The sequence below is a fragment of the Myotis lucifugus genome, unplaced genomic scaffold (genome assembly GCF_000147115.1).
Source record: "Myotis lucifugus unplaced genomic scaffold, Myoluc2.0 scaffold_121, whole genome shotgun sequence".
In the NCBI taxonomy this organism is placed as follows: domain Eukaryota; kingdom Metazoa; phylum Chordata; class Mammalia; order Chiroptera; family Vespertilionidae; genus Myotis; species Myotis lucifugus.
Window position 1 is genome coordinate 281,465 of NW_005871169.1, and position 17,964 is coordinate 299,428.

The following is a 17,964-nucleotide window of genomic DNA, read 5'->3' on the forward strand; positions in this document are numbered from 1 at the left end:
TAATAACTGAGTCATGTTAATTTTCTAAACTCAGGAGGGAATGCATACTACTCCATAGAGTAGACATCCTATTCTATAGACTAGACAAAATAACAAACTCCCTTATAAAAACTCAGATTCTCACTACCTGGAGGTTACAAAGAGAAAATACTGTCCATTTTACTAAGTATGTGTTTTGATGCCTTGATCATCATCACTGCATATTATCTTTTCTATAGTCAATAAACTTTAGATGGACTGTGAAATATAACAGTATCACTGCAGGCAAAAAATTGTCGCTTCTAGAATTCTCTGGTATTTCTCCTTTCTCAATGATTTATCCTCTTTCTAATTTATCTAAACAAGTCCTTCTCCAGGTTTAACGTGCAAAGGAATGGCATGAGAATCTTTTTACAATGCAGATTCTTGTTCAGTGTGTCGGGAGATTTCACTTTTTTAAAAAGCTCCCAAGTAAAGCAGATGCTGCTAGTTCATGGACCACACTTCAAGGAGTAAGATTCTAGATTATCTTTTCACAGCCTGTCTTAATCCTTCCTCTTTTACCTGAGTTTAAATATCAGTGTCATTCTTCGCTAAAATCACCCCGAGTTCATTGCTCCCACTTACCATCTGCGATTTCATCCAGAAGACTAACTGGGCTTCTTCAGAAATAAGGGTAAAGAGCTGAATAAACATATGAGATATTCTAGCTCTTTCTCTTGCTCATACACTCTATCAAAGACTACTTCTCCAAACATAAGTGGTAACTAAAGAAAGAGACAATGGGGAACCAAAACATGTTAGGCAGGGTGGGATGAAGGAGGTGGAACCTCTGTCAACAAGTACGAATTTTGTGTGACCACTCCTTAAAAAAATCCAGGACCTAGAACTACAAATGCTTTAATTCAGGTCAATTAAGCAACTATGTGTTGATCTATTATTATGGGAAAGGCCCTACATTACTCTTAAGAATGATGACAAGAAAGCGAGAGAAAACCAGTTATTTGCTTGGAATATAACCATCACTGGCAAGAGTAATTGCTCCCCATCATGTCCCCAAACATAGCACAGTGAAAATATCATTATTTATAACTCTTACTGGTGTCATAAAATATTTTGTTTAAATGTCTACCTTTGTCCATTTATTATAAAATCCTCTATTTTCAAGTACTTGCAGAAGTAAGAAGTAGGGCTTATTGTTTGACTCTTCTGGGGTTACATATCTGAGTGTGTGGTACATTCTAAGAACACAACAAATGTTTGTTAAACCAATTGAATGATATGGAGGGTCTGATATCCTGGAATAACATACCCCTCTTCCAGATACAACAGCAAAGCTCCATGAATTCCAGGGCAGAATCCATTTTAACTTAGCTCTAGGGTCTTCATTTGTCCTTTGAGGATTCTGAGTAAGCCATGATTTGCTTCTTATCACCTCCTTTAAAATGCATTAAAATTCATGTCTTTCCTAAATAGCAGTATGCAGGATATCTTACTGAAAATGCATATTTGGTGGTTCTTATAAAGAATTTAACAGATAGTAATTCAAAAGCAGATCATTTGCTTTAGAATCAATCTCTCATCATGGGGTGTGTAAATTGTGGTCCTGTAGGAGCAGATTAGATAGGTCTTTCATGATTAAACATCCATGAGATAATAATCTTTTAAGCAAATTTGCTTTGTAGTTTGCCTTTTAATTATAAGACCCATAAAAGAGTAAAGATTAAAAAGTTTTAGGACACGGCATCTATAAACAACTCAGCTGATCTGTCATCGAAACATTTGTAGGGAAACTTTTACTAAAGGAAGGATTAGTATTATGTACTCAAAATTACGGTGGGGGAAATACATAATGTTTCCTTATCCAAAAAGCATGTGTATCTAAAAATATCTGTCAGCGAGGCAGGTGCAGTTTTCTTCTGGATAAGTGTGGACAAAAAAAGGGGCCACATACTCAACCTGACAAGCTCAGGGGAGACTTGCATGCAGGCCACACAGACTCAGCGACGGGAAGTAACCACATAGGACGGTCTGAACATAAACATTCCTAACCAAAAGGGGGTATGGTAGGCAGTCCTGTCCTGGGACTGTAGCCTCTTTGACAAAGTTCAATCTTTACGGAATGCTGTCTGTTGTCTTTTTGCACCTATGATAACATACCTTTAGAATGTCAGAGTAATCTTTCCAGACTCATCGGGGCCAATCTCCCATCAGAGCAGATCACAGAATCTTTCATTGCCATCTTTTTCCCTAAATACCACCTGTATGTGCTGTCAATGTTGATTTTTAATTCTCTGGTACTCACCAAAGTAAAAGAAGGATGTGTCCCTCTGTTTTATGCTTTGTCTAAGCCCAGAGATTTCCCCCCCTTGCTTTCTCCTGCCTGCTAACCTACCACCAGTGGATTTCATGTAACCCCTCGTAAGTCTCCTTCTTTGATTCTAATGTATAAAGTAGGCTGCAAAACTACCATTCTCTGCAGCATTTTCTCAATCTATTGAGATTTTTGCTTCCCGCCTGTGTGTGTGTGTGTGTGTGTGTGTGTGTGTGTGTGTGTGTGTAGGGAGAGAGAGAGAGAGAGAGAGAGAGAGAGAGAGAGAGAGAGAGAGACTATATCTGTTTATATACATGTAAATTATATATAAGGTTCACCACATGGGAAAGAAAAATGCATTTGGTTTATTTTATTGTGTAATTTTATTTCCCTTATCTATGATAAACATGTTTTTTTTGTAATAAATGTGCTATTTTTCATTTAAAGTACTACAGATATGTGTGTATCAGTTAAAAAACTATTGGTTATAAATTCCACAAATCACATTATTTAAACAAATGCATGGGCATCTAAGGATCGAAAAAGAATGAAACACTTTATAAATATATGTGACGAGAGAGATTAATAGGCACAAGTAGGAATTCCTTCTTCATATGATAAAACCTTAATTCCCTCTTAAAGTTTTGTAGCATTGTTTAAAACTACAGCAATAAAATGAAACTATCTTTTCTAAAAACATTTCATGGGATGAAGATGATGAGTTCATAAAAAAATCTGCCAACCTTTCATTCAAAACCCTTTGAGGCAAACGGAATCATTTCAGTAAATTCAAGTGCAGCCAAAAACAACAGTGTGGGGGTGTAATTGTGAAAGGAAGAACTACAGCAAGCCTGGCATGTACTTCATGGAAACATCTGAAATTCCTCTTAGTCTGCACTGAAGACATTTGGAAATTCAAGTTAAAAGCAACAATTGTCTCTACTTTCACTACTTTCATTAAGTACTTCTGATTTATTATAGCCATTTCCCTCCAAGGTGGCTCCTCCCCATGATACCTAACACTTGACTCAAGGACTATAAAGAGATTTTATACATATCCTTGTTATTCAACAAGCCTTACTTGGATGCCGACCATGTACAGAACCATGCTGGGAAACTGAAAGAAGTCAACAATAAAAGATAGAGTTCCTCTCTTGGAAGAAGAATTTGCAATTTCTTTGGAGGGTTCCATGTAGGAGGCATGCAAGCAATGCAAAAGCACCCATCTGCAGGAATAAAAAACAACAATAAAAGCCGTGGGCAAATAAATGCCTAAAGAAATTATCTAAAATACGAATTCGAAAGAATAGATGCACCCATATCCTATATTCATTGCAGCATTATTTACAATAGCCAAGATATGGAAGCAACCCAAGTGCCCAGTAATAGAAGAGTGGATAAAAAAGGATGTGGTAGATTTACAACAATGGAATAGCACTCGGCTATAAAAAGAAAGAATGAGCTCTTATCTTTTCCAACAGCATGGATCAACCTAGATGGTATTACGCTAAGTGAAATAAGTCAGACAGGGAAAGACAAATAACATACGATTTAATTATGTGTGGAATCTAAAAAACAAAATAAACAACAGAGAAACAGACTCATAGATACAGAGAACAGATTGACAGTTGACAGAGGGGAGGGAGGTTGGGAGGATGGGTAAAAAAGAAGGGATTCAGAAGTACAAAATGGTGACAGAGATGTAAATGACAGCATAGGGAATACAGTCAATAATAGCATAATAACTATATATGGGGCCGGGTGGGTACATGAAATATCAGGGAGACCACTCTGTAAAGTACATGATTTTCTAACTACTAAGGTGTACATCTGAAACTAATAGAGAGTAATACTGAATGTAAAATATAATTGAAAATGAAAAAATAAAAATAAAGAAATAGCCTAACCGGTTTGGCTCAGTGGATAAAGCGTCGGCCTGTGGACTGAAAAGTCCCAGGTTCGATTCCGGTCAAGGGCGTGTACCTTGGTTGCGAGCACATCTCCAGTAGGAGGTGCACAGGAGGCAGCTGATCGATGTTTCTCTCTCATCAATGTTTCTAACTCTCTATCCCTCTCCCTTCCTCTCTGTAAAAAATCAATAAAATATATTTAAAAATAAATAAAAAATAAAAATAAAGAAATAAAATAAAACCAGAACACCTTGGTGTGTGTGTATGTGTGTATATATATATTTTTTTTAATTAAGTTTTCAATACTTCTAAGGATACATCTCTAAAATTAGTACCTATCCTCAAATAAGACTAGAAACAATATTTACCAAAACATATACAACATATTTCATACACTTGTTTATATACCCTTAACATTTTTTCACCCAAGATAGTCTATTCAATTAAAAAACAACAATTGTCTATACTTTCATGACTTTCATTAAGCACTTCTACTAACAATAGTGTGTATAATAGGTTAAGATTTAATTGACAGTTTTGCCGTAACAGTCAACACTGACAAAGAGTACAAGTTCTAGTAGAAAATGGGTACAAACTGTGGAGGGGGAGGAAGAGAGGAAAAAGTTTTCCTTGTCCCTCTCAGGTTCCTGGTTGAATCTGAAAATTAAACTGACGGAGACAGATGAAGAAAAGCATACACATTTATTCCCCAAGCTGCATCAGGGGACATTTCCAGGAGTAGGTGCGTCTCAAATTTGATTTTAAAAGCAGCCACAGAACTGGATTAAAGGGGAAGGAAAGCAATATTTTCTAGGTGAAATAGCATGCACAGGGGATGTTAGCAAAGACAGATCATTTTCCACCATAAAATGGGATTCCACTGGGTCTGGGACTACATTATTCCAATCCAAGTTTCCAAATGCATTGCATTCAACACATACATCGGCGGCATAGCTCTGTGAATAGGTGCACAGATTTAGGAGGTAAGCAGTCTGGATCCCAGCCCCTGACATTTACTAATTGTATAATCTTAGAAAGCTTATCACTATAAGCATCCATTACTCCATCTTTAAAATGAAGCTAATTATAGAGTCTATGTCATCGGGTTGTTTCAAGAACATACTAATGCATGGATATCACTTGACACAGTCTGTGATACAATTTAGAGTGCAATATATGGTATGTGTTGGGCTAAAATAAATTGAGTTTGGGACTATGAGGAAATGAGAGTAAGAGATCTGAAGGACAAGATCAGTTTAGGACATGATTCTCAAACTTCAGTGTCCAAATTACCTTGGGTACTTGTTAAGTCACAGATTCCTGGATCCCACCTCAAAGTTTCACACTTAGCAGATCTGAGGTGGAACTGAACTATACCCATCTAATAAATTCCCATCTCATTCTGATGCTCCTCACTTACAGAACCACTGCGTTAAGACTTACATACAGAGAAGCACTTTCCATCAGAGAAAATGACTTTTATTAGTGACTAGAGGCCTGGTGCATGACATTCGTGCACTGGGGGTGGGGAGGGTCCCTCAGCCCAGCCTGCGCCCTCTCACAGTCTTGGACCCCTCGGGGGATGTCTGCTTGCCACGGAGGTGGGAAAGGCTCCTGCCACTGCCACTGTGCTCGCCAGCCATGAGCCCGGCTTCTGGCTGAGCGGCACTCCCCCTGTGGGAGCACACTGACCACCAGGGGGCAGCTCCTGCATTAAGCATCTGCCCCCTGGTGGTCAGTGTGCGTTATAGTGACTGGTCATTCTGCCGTTCGGTCGATTTGCATATTAGGGTTTTATTATATAGGATTCTCCAAATGTATTCTATAGACCTGCAGGGATACCAAAGTGAGTACCTGTGAATCTCCAGCATATGTGTTCCACTCATGTACAGTGCTTACTCAGAATATTTTTTGCTACACATGAATTATTTGAAATAATCTGAATTTTTCTAATTCAGGCCAAATATAGAAAGCCATTCAAATATATGTTGTACAAAGCTATAAAATACATTACTTTTACTAAGGACTTGAACTAGGATCAATCAAAATGATCAATAAATTCTTTTTGTGGGGAGGCTTGTCAAACTTCTCAAATGGCCACTTGTCATTAAGTTAATTATGTGCTGGGGGTCTTGGCCTCTGAGACTTTTCCCTCCACTTCCCCTTCCCCACATTGTGTAGCCTGGCATTGGCTCCCTGAGGAGAAACTGGTGTCAGACCCTCCCAAAAAGTTTGGGGAGACAAAGAAAGTCTGACACTCAGGGCTTATTAGGGACCCAACCAAAAACCTCAATTACATTTTAATGGATAAAAATATGTGTGTATAGTTAAGGTTTATTTCTATAAAGAGAAGATAACTATTATATATAAAGAAAAGATAAATAGAATATATCATATCGCTAACACTGAGCTAAAAGACTCAAGAAGAAATTGATTCATAACCCATCAGTAAGACTTAATTTTTTCCCTTCACTCTAGATTCAATCACTTCATAAAGCCCACATTTCCCCTTTCCTCTCTCATTTTGTATGATAAAGATATTGAGCCATAAGGAAATGCATAAATATCATTAATGCTTTTTTCCCTTTCATTTTTCTCCTCTTCCTTCCCTAAAAATAGCTTTCCTGACACTACTTAGATCCAAATTACTCACCTTTGGCCCAAGCATCAGGTTTATATTTACTGCTGAAGGTGGTTGCCATGACTACATATGGAGGTACCAAGCAAGAATTGAGAGGTCTGATTCATAAAATTTAGTGCAGCTTGGCAAAATTTTGGAGTATTCAGGATATTTTGGTAATAAGATAGTTGACTTAAAGGATTTAAATAAATAGGCTCCATAGATAAAGACCTATTGATTTAGTCACCCTTGACATGGATGGTGTTGCTTACTAAGAACTATTTAATGCAGGGTTTTGCTGTATGATTGACATGCAGAAGAGTTCCCACAGGTTCCCACAAACACCTGTTCTTCTCTTGGCACGGGCTTAAAATTACACTTTACCTCCTGCTTACAATAAATTGCCCTTGCTCTACACAGCTCGTTTTAACATTTCATCTGACAAGAATTCACCATAACTGCCTCTCCAAAGGCATAGCAAAAAGTAATCCTACAGGGTTATTACAACCTGTTAGCACACCTGTGAAAGCTCTGTGTGATGGCACACCTGGTGAGACATTCAGAACTGGTGCAAGGGCCACCTGATACACACAGAGGACACGAAGCACACGGAAGTTAAGTGTCCTGCCCCACAGGTCAAGAGTGGAAGGCTCACCAAGAGAACCACAGTGAGGACCAGTCATCTTACTGAGAAAGAACTTGCATTATGTCCCAGCAAGTACCTATACTCATAAGGGATAAATAACCAGAATAAACCAAACTGAGACATTTTCTAGTACAAATTTAGATTGTGACTATAAAAACAAAACAAAACTGGGCTTATCTCCCTAGTTCCAATGTCCAGAACTCATTGCATTTTGGATATAATAAATGACCTTGCATATGATCTCAAAACAGCAGTACAAATTCCCAGGTTCCTGCGGCCTTTTGGGAAGCAAGACCGTCCTCTAGTTATGAGTGTTGACAGTTAGTGGTTAATATTTGACTGAGTCAAAGCCAGTTAATAGCTATAATTCTAACCAGTCATGCAGATTTCAGATAGCAGCCATGAAAATGCAGTTGAATTCAGCTTTTTTTTTGTTAGTAATTTTGACTGGAATTCTCTATCCATGGGCATAGAAAATATGGTTCAAAGACAAATTTACAAAATAAGCTATGATGTTCATCTAGTTTCACCACTAAGAATCAGATTTATTGCTAAACAAATCATGCTTTTTTTCTTCACATTCATGTCATAAAACACTAGAGAGAAACTGAGGCAATGGATGTTGAGACCACTGGCTTCTACATGTACAAGTTTACTGTCTCTCCAACTCTTGATTCTTTCATTATATTCTACCCACGTTTCCCACCTCTTTGGTTTTCTAACATTTTATCTCCCTGATCATCTTCTTCACTAGAAAATATCTCAGTGAAAAGTTCCTGGTGGTACCCATGAATGAAGTTATTATGGAGATATGCTAGACATAACAGTGGTTGACTCTGTACATCCACCCCCCAAAAAAAATTGAAAATACAGAACATGAGAATAAAGTATGGAATAATTATCAAATTAGTATATTAGCTTTAAGTTGTGAAAAATAAAAACATAAAACATGAAAAAAATATTTATTTAAATGTATTTGTTATCCTTTAAAAGGCAGCAAAGAAAACTATGCTTACCCATGAACATTTTATTTATCAAACAATATGCATAAACAAGTTAATTTTGTTAAATATTATTTAATACAACATTGGTGGCAAATTAAAACCCACAAACCATGGTAGAAATAATACATAACTGCATAGGAATGAAGAGTTTAGTAAGTTTTATTTTTAAAAAGTAACATAAAAAAGCATTACTAAGCGGGAGCACATATATTATAGAGTAATAAAAATATTTTTTTGAAGTCAAGCTATTTTTTCTCTCTGCTAATAAAAATGCAACATACTTATATCTCAATTCTGCCCTGATTTTTTATAATGACTTCTATTATATTCATTTATATTATGTCAGATAATAGAAACTTATCAGAGAATAAAAAACCTTCATGCTGCAAAGAAGGGCCCTCTTCATAGTATATGTTATGGAGAATGTAGAACTGTGAGGAAGCTATTCCTTAACCCAAAAACGAGGAGAAGCCTATCCACAACTTTCCATCTATGGTCCTTCTTTAAAATTTGTAACATATTTATCGACCTTCAAATTCAATGTGCTCAACCAGGAGACGAGCTTCTTACAAGCTGGGCTTTCAGATGATTTCTAGGCTTTGAGTCAGTTCTTTTGAGCTGAAGCTGGCATGAGTGTTATTAAAGATGGCCATTATGCTTGACATACACATGAGCCAAAATAGGCAGTTAAATGGTCAAAGTTCAAGTGAGTAGAACAGGGAGAAATCAGAGAGCGAGGGTTTTTGTGAGCTGCAATTGTCAGGAAACATTTTATGAAGTGGCAGGAGTGAGAAGTGGGTTTTGAGCCAAACCGTAAAAATTAATCCCAGCCTTTGAACCTGTTACTATAAACCTATGATTATTTTAGAGCCTTCAAAGTAAAACATCAGAAGATGCCCTTTAATCATATCTCCATTCAGTAAAATGACATAGATAACATTCGGAGAGTAACAAGATTTCAAATTAACTTCAGAGTCCTACTCCAAACCGTGAAAATAAATATAGTTCTGTGAATATATCTGTAAATACTATCACTTATACTCTTTGCACATTTTCAACTTCCTATCCCCAGTGGTGTCCAACATGGGGCAGGGCATGCCATCCATTGGGTGCTTTGTTCCTTTTGATTTCTGTTTTGTTTCTCTTTTATAATTTAAATGTTACTATAGTAGTACAGGCAGATAAGTTATAAATAAAAAATGTGGAATACAGATCATTAGCATTTATTGAGTTTTCTGTGTGTCAGGCACTCTGCTAATTGCTTTACATGAATTAACCCATTTAATACTCAAAGTTACCCTGTGAGGTAGGGTTGTTATTATTTTCATTTTATAAATAAGGAAAGTAAAGCACAGAGGTATAACTGACTGATGTCACAATAAGTGGTTGAGCCAGCAGAGATGGAAGAAAATGAATGATAGATAAATAATAGATAGGCAGATGGGTAGTTAGGTAGATAAATGATAGATAGATAGATAGATAGATAGATAGATAGATAGATAGATAGATAGATGATAGATAGATAGATATAAAAACAAAAGAGAAAGAAACACAACAAATTCTAATAATTTCCGACCAATGGGTGATGGGCAAGATTCTTCTTCTATACACTAGTATCTATAGTTAACAGGGATTGCATTTATAACTTGGAAAAATAAGGCAGAGCATAAAATATTATGATTAAACACTGTAACTGAGAAAAGGTAGAAAACCAAAAGAGACACGGAGTAACAAGGTGGAAACTTAGGTTACCTGAAAAATAAAAAGAATGAGCATGGACTTATTTTCTATCATGATGCACACATTTCAAGGATGCTCATGGTCATATAAACACAATAATCTAAAATAAGCCTCTATCTGGGAAAGTAAGCTTTGAAAAGCAATTAAATTAATTTGAATGGGATCTAAACTTTAGAGGTTTTGAAAGCTGATGTTATCCGGTAGATTTAATAAAAAATGTTTGCATGCACATTTTCTTTTCAGTTGTGTTGGGAAAGGGAAGAGATCAGTGCCTATTCTTCACGGCTGCAGAAAATTATTTGCTTCATAAGGATTCTAGGCAGGTTTCTAGAATTAAATTGGTGGCAGTAATCATGTTGTTATTAGTGTAATTGCTTTCTGACATCTGTTTCTTTGTCATAATCAGTTCTTTGATAATAGCAATGACATGAATAGTATATATCTATTCAGTAATGTCTAAGGTTTCTCCAAAATAAAAATGAATTATATACCAATTATATACACTCCTTACCAAATTCTCTTCCACCAGGTAAGATTATACATCTGTGTGTGTGTGTGTGTGTGTGTGTGTGTGTGTGTGTGTGTGTGAGAGAGAGTGAGAGAGAGAGAGAGAGAGACATACAGTAATGAGGATAGGCCAGCTCTTACTCTCCTCTCACAGCAATTTGTTTTCAACATTTTTATGATGCCAAAGAATGCCAAAGAAATGTGAAGGTCCTTTATGAAATAGCAAGGAATAAAATGTATAACTTGTTGCTCAAGGCATAATGAAGTGCAATTTGTTAATAAGGTGTGTTTCTACTTACATGTCAATTATCAAAGCTAACCACTCAAGGAGCTCTATCTTGGAACTGTGAACTTTAACTGTAATGCTAAATTTAACTTAATAATTCTATAGTGGAAGGAGCATTCCAGGTCTGAGCCTGCCACTACAACCAATATCGTGACCTCTCAAAGTCATACCAAATTCCTGCCTTTGTTTTCCATTATTCCTCTATATCAAGAATCATTTTCTATAAAAACAAAACTCTACTGCCTAGCCCACTCAAACTTTATGAAATATTGTATTTTTTAAGATGATCTAAAAGGATATTTTCAGTAAATGAAAGCAGATGAAAATAGATTCAACCTTTGTTATCATAAAATGCTAATCCATTTTTAACCTTCACTTGTGACAGGAAAGTAAACAGATTCATGTTCAAACACTACTTTTAAAAGAGTACACTAATATACATGAATATTTATTGAATATCTGTAATATCTATCATTAGTGATTATTCAATATGCCCCAGATGGGTTTCTAAGGGTTTTCCATATTTTACATTTTAATCCTCATAAATATCTTGTGAGGTGAAAATTATCATTGTGATTTTACAAATGAGAAAACGAAGGAACTGAGGATGAAGCAACTTCCCCAAATCACAGAATTAATAATTCATGGGACTAGGAATCAAGTGCGGGCCAGAGCTGTAAGGTCAGTGTGAGCTGAGTCCAGGCCTCTTTACCTGGCTTCTACGCTAAAGGTAGCAGAGCCGTGATCTTCAGCATTGGTTCTGAGGAGCGTGGCTTAAACTTTCAACATGGAGACATCAAAATTCATGAGTGATCTCCACCACCCAGTGTGCATTTGTCACCACTTTTCTAATCGACCAACAGATTGCAAAAATCAGCAATGATATCATATTTATTTATTCTTAGATTCCAATTATAGAATTACCATGAAAATTAATTCCAATTATGTATAATTCGAATGGAGCTGTTTGAACCAACTACAATTATACTAAAATTCCAAAACAGAACTGCAACGAAGATAAGCAAAGTGTCACCAGTGTTAAGTACAACATATATAAAGCTGAATTATGTAATTAATACTTAAAATATCTCTTAGAGTAATTGAAGTTTTTTGTATTTTCTACAGCCATCTGCTTTTTGCTATCTATCCTAGATACGAAGTGTCGCTGAAAGAAAGTACTAAGAAATGCACATGAAAAATAAATGCTTTTTACCAATTTATTTTTATTGAATACTAACCCAAAGACAGTAAGTATCCTTAAAGAATAATAATCTCAATTGGTGTCATAAGTAAACCTCTTTATTTAAAGTTTTCTTGGAGAAAAAAATATCCATGGCCCTGAATAGGAGATTTTGAAGCAAATGGTACAAGCTATTGGTTTTATGATACTTATAAAGTACAAATTAGCTAAAGGTCCCTTCAGTATACATGAAATCAAGAAAATTTTAATTTCTTGACTATGATCAACATACATACAAATAACTGGAAAGGTTAGAGAGAAAGTTCACTACATAATTGTCTGGGGCGTGGCAGAAAGAAGACCAAATATGAATTCTGTAGCCATAGGTTCATTACCTGTTCTCACTATTGGTATCATCTCAGAAAAGCCTCTTCACCTCCTAGAGTTTCTTTTCCCTTATTGGTAAGAGTCAATGTTCGTGGCAAAATTATTCACAAAAGCTAAGCCATGGAAGCCGCTCAAGTGTCCATCGGCACATGAATGATAAGTACAATGTGGTATATACATGTAACAGAACATTATTCAGCCTTAACAAGAAAGGAAATTCTGACATGTTACAACATGAATGGACATTGAGGACATCATGATAAATGAAATAAGCCAGTCACAAAAAGACAAACACAGGTGCTGTATAATTCTTCTTATATGAGGTACTTGAGTAGTCAAAATCAATAGAGACAGAAAGTAGAATGGTGTTTGCCAGGGGCTGGGGGGAGTGGGAAATGGGAATTTATTGTTTATTGGGTGCAGAGTCTCAATTTAACAAGATGAAAAGAGTTATGGAAGCAGACGAATGGTGGTGATGGTTGTACATTATGAATGTTTTGATACCATTGAACTGTACACATAAAATGGTTAAGATGGTATATTTTATATTGTATATCTTTTACCACAATTTTAAAATGGGGGAAAAGTTAATGGATTGGTATGAAGTTTAAATAAGATATTATATTGTTAAATGCTTTGTGGTTTAAAGTGTCAAGTGAGTGTGTAGCAGCCTCTTCATTTTGCCTACCCATCCCCTCTTCTTTCCGGAAATGGAGCGGACCCTAATCCCAGCCTAGCTCCGTCTGCATGTTTTCTGGAAGAGAGATCATTCCTGTAACACGCAGTGGTTGAGAACCTGCAGTGTGCCACGCCTCGGGTTAACATCCAGCAATGAACAGTAGACCAGGTCCCTAACCCGACAACAGAGAGAACAGTATGTGGGAAAATAAAGAAACAAATGTAAGAGAATAAAAGGTAATTTCAGAGAGTGGCTACTGTCTAGTGAGTAGTCAGCAGGACTGTTATAAAAAGGTGACATTTAAACTGAGAGCTGAGAAACAGGAACAAAACAGGAGTGGAAGCATATCCTGTGTGAGGGGACGTGAACAATAATTACTTCTGGTTTGGGATGAGATCAGACAGGTAGGCAGGGACCTGCTCACAGGGGCCTTCAAGCCATGGAAAACAGGTAGGATTGTATGCTTTTTGTTTTCTATTGTGGACACTATTACAGATGTGCCCCATTTCTTCCCCTTGGCCTCCCTCTATGCAGCCCCCGCCACATTCAAGTTAGATTTCTCTCATTTCTGACAAAAGAATCCTAACTTTATTAAATTAGGTGATATTTTATTGTAGTTGTGGAATATATCAAAAGCTAGAGGTCTGCAAACAGTATTTATTTAAATCTTCCGATAACCCTTTAGTGCATTATTGAAAGTAACTAAGAACAGTGAAGCAGGTTCTTAGCTAACAAACCAAAGAAGTGGTAGCACCCTGGCCTGTGTTACTCAGTGGTTGGAACATCAGCTGGCTAACATAAGAGTAGTGGGCTCGATTCCCGGTCAAGGGCATGTACCTGGGTTGTAGGTTTGAACCCCGGCCATTGTCCATCTCTCTCTCTCATACTGATGTTCCTTTCTCTCTCTTCTTCTTCCCCTCCTCCTCCTCCTCCTCCTCTCTCTCTCCTCCTCCTCCTCCTCCTCCTTCCTCTCTCCCTTCCACTCTCTCTAGAAAATCAATGGAAAAAATATTCTCAGGTAAGGATTAAAAAACAACAACAAAAGAAGTGATGAGGCTGAGTTCACTCCTGTGTACATCTCTCTGACTTTCAGGTCTGCTCCAACTAGCACCACTCACAGCTTCCATCTATGCCCCAGGCCCGGCACCTGTAGAATGGGACCCATCACCTACTATGGGAGTGCCCACACGCAGATCAGAAGGAACTAGAGGCAGCCAAATCAAATGTCAGATGTGCAGTTAACTCTTACCCTACAAATTCCACTGTTGAAAAGGGAAGAGTACCAAGTCCTTTATCCTTCAGGTCAAAAACAGACAAATCAGTACATGAGTATTGCTCAAGTCCTTTCCGGCAAACAATGTGCAATCGCCCAAGAGATAAGACTTATTGATGCAGTAATTCTATATAAAAAAGGGTAATATGCAAATTGACCCTAAAGGCAGAATAACAGGGAAAAACCGGTCACTATGATGTGCACTGACCACCAGGGGTCAGACACTCAATGCAGAAGCTGCCCCCTGGTGGTCAGTGTGCTCCCACAGGGGGAGCTCCACTCAGCCACAAGCCGGGCTGATGGCTGCGAGCGCATTGGCGGTGGCGGGAGCCTCTCCTGCCTCCTCAGCAGCTCTAAGGATGTCCCACTGTGGCTTAGGCCCGCTCCCCCGAGGGCTCCTGGGCTGCCAGAGGGATGTCTGACTGCCAGCTTAGGCCCAATACCCCTGGGAGTGGGCCTAAGCTGGCAGGTGGACATCCCCCAAGGGGTCCTGGACTGTGAGAGGGCGCAGGCCAGGCTGAGGGATCCCCCCAAGTGCATGAATTTTCATGCACTGAGCCTCTAGTTACACAATAAAATGTACAACTGACTGCCAGATTACCAGGTACACACAAAACATGCAGAAACACAGAAAAAGACAAAGAAATATGGGAAGACTTCACAGAAGGCTTTCTGATTGTACAGAAGCTACAAATTGAGTTGTTCTTTATCAGTCTAATATTTCAATCTTTGCTCTATAGGATTAAATAATTGACTTACATTCATTTTATTTTGCACGTTTTAAAACTGTTCCAAAATGCCCATTAAGTTTAGAAGATGACCAAACTGATTTATCTTTTTTATTGGGATGTAAATATACTTGATTGCAAATGTCTAATGCTGTATTTATTATCACAGGTTGGAAAGCACTACAAAGTCTAAGATAATATGTATATTACAAATATGTAAAATGTAAAAAATTTGTGTTGTCAATGGAATACTATCTATATATATAAAAGCCAGCTACCGTAAACACCAGAACAACAAGAGACCAGAACACCAGGGCCCCTTGCCCAGGCTGGCCCCACCCCCCCAAGGAGCGGTTAGGGGCGACCCTAGGTAACGCAATATGGTGTGAGTTTGATGGGGGAAAGTCAAAGAAATAGAGGGGAAAGTCTTAACGGTCTGCGGAGTTGGGGTGGTGGGCCCAGAGTAGGTTTGGAGTGTGCTGGGAAAGGAAGAGGAAGATCCGATTGGAAAACAGCTCAGCACAGTACCTTTCTCATAGCGAACCAGGACGGTACCAGCTGTGGACTGAATGGGCGGTTGTTTCATGTGTGAGCTTGGGACCGCGGAAACTTCAATGATTCCAAATAGTAAACAGCTATCGCAGAAAAATCCTCTCCAACTAGAGGCCCTGGACTTGCAATGCGATTGAGAGAAACACCATTTAAGGAGGAGCTAGAAAAACCAGAAGTATGCAACCAGAGGATTGCGGGATAGTGGAGGACGCCTGGGAGCCTATGGCTAGAATGTGAGCCTGTTATTGCGCATGTACATAGTCAGCCCTATAGTCCTCAGTCTGGCAGTATTTGGACGTGACTTCTGGCAGGAAATTATTTCTATTGAGATTTGCTGTTCCCTTGCAGCGAGGAAGATCAGAATTAAAGGTTTCGTTTGTTACCTTGGTTTGAAGTGGAGGACAAGAGCCGCGAGTACGACCAGCTCTAGGAGGAGTACACACACACCTCCCAGGAACTGTGGATAAAGCGCACCTCAATAGAAGCCTTCAATGAAACTGTCAAGATCTTCAAAGAACAGGGCCAGACTCAAGAGAAGAGCAGCAAGGAGTATCTGGAGCGCTTCCGGCATGAGGGCATTGAAAAAGAGACGCAGAGGATCCTGCTGAACTCAGAACTGCTCAAGTCTCCCATAGCCGAGATCCACAAGAGCCGCATGAAGCTGGAACAGGAGCTGCAGACACAAGCCCTGGACAACCAGGAGATCGATAAGCACATGAACAGCCTGAAGCCAGACCTCATGCAGCTGCGCAAGATCCAAGACCAGTACCTGGTATGGTCACCCAGAAAGGCGCCCGGCAGAAGAAAATCAATGAGTGGTTGGGAATCAAAAGTGAGACTGAAGACCAGTATGCACTGATGGAGGATGAGGATGACCTCCCCACCATGAGGAACGGACCTGGTATGTGGGCAAGACCCACCGCACGCAGGCTGAGGAAATGCTGAACGGCAAGCGAGATGGTACTTTCCTCATCCGTGAGAGCAGCCAGCGGGGCTGCTATGCCTGCTCTGTGGTGGTGGACGGCGATACCAAGCACTGTGTCATCTACCGCATGGCTTGGGTTTTGCAGAGCCCTACAACCTGTACGGGTCTCTGAAGGAGCTGGTGCTGCATTACCAGCACAGTCTTAGTCTCTGTACCTCTAAGTCTCTGTTGGAGGAGCATACCTCCTCCACCCCATGCCCCCTTGCCCCATGGGCACTGCCCTCCCCTGGCTCTGGCTGCCCCCACCAAAGCCTACAGGTTCCCCAAGCTCCCCCTGCCTGGACCTGCCATGTTTACAAAGGCCCCTGGGGTGCTCAGCCCCAGCCTGGTGCCCTGATTTTTAAGCCATAGACCTGGGGTCAAGGCAGGAAGAAGGCAGGAAGGAACTTCACTGGGCCACTTCCAAACCTCAGCTGTAACATTTGGGGCCCGACAGGTCCCGCCCCACAGACCCAACTTCCCTTCCAAACCCTGAAGTGAAGCCCACACCCTTTACCCCCACATGGAGCTTCTGCCCAGAAGCCCTCCTCCTCCAAAAGCAAAATTATTAAAAATAACCTCAAGAGCTGGGCCCTATCTGACCCCAGGCTCCCAGAAACCGAGGCTGCTGCAGGCACTGCTGGGCCAGCCAAGATGCACCACTGCCCATAGCACCTCTACTCAATGCAGTTTCAAGGCTTCTCCTTGATCATGTTGGGTTCTGATTTTGTTTCCTTGACTGTAAACCCATTTTCTCCTCTTTTGAGACAAGAACCCGGTTTTCTATGCTGCCATGGACCCCCCTCCTGCCTGCCCAGCTAGGCTGGCAAGTGGGTTTTGTATGGTACATTCATACTGATGTGGATATAAAACATTGAACTCAAAAAAAAAAAGGAAAATGGGATAGTGACAAATAAGAAACTTTGGAGACAGTGAAGGGCAGTTTGTCCAGACTGTTGAGAGCTAAGAATTAGAGTTTAATTGGAATAGAAATCCTGCTAATAACACCTGATGCCTGAAATCTGAGCACTCTACTTTTAGGTTTTCCCGTTCAAGTTTTTGGAGACTGCCTATTAAAACATTCCTGGTTGGAAAGTGTTTGTATAGAAGCCCATAAGTATTAAGTATGTGCTGTGTTTACCATGCTTAGCTCTCTGTAAGGAATATGGAATAATGTTAAATGCCTCATGTTCTC

At 39.2% G+C, this 17,964-nt stretch overlaps 1 protein-coding gene and 1 pseudogene across 1 annotated transcript in view; one reads left to right on the top strand and one right to left on the bottom strand.

Moving 5' to 3' along the window:
- The window catches only part of LOC102442689 (plexin domain-containing protein 2-like), a 315,731-nt gene that overhangs the window by 281,211 nt on the left and 16,556 nt on the right, over positions 1-17,964 (bottom strand). The gene's annotated exons all lie outside the window — the stretch shown is intronic.
- Positions 1-17,964, top strand: part of LOC106697957 — a 39,336-nt pseudogene that overhangs the window by 6,241 nt on the left and 15,131 nt on the right.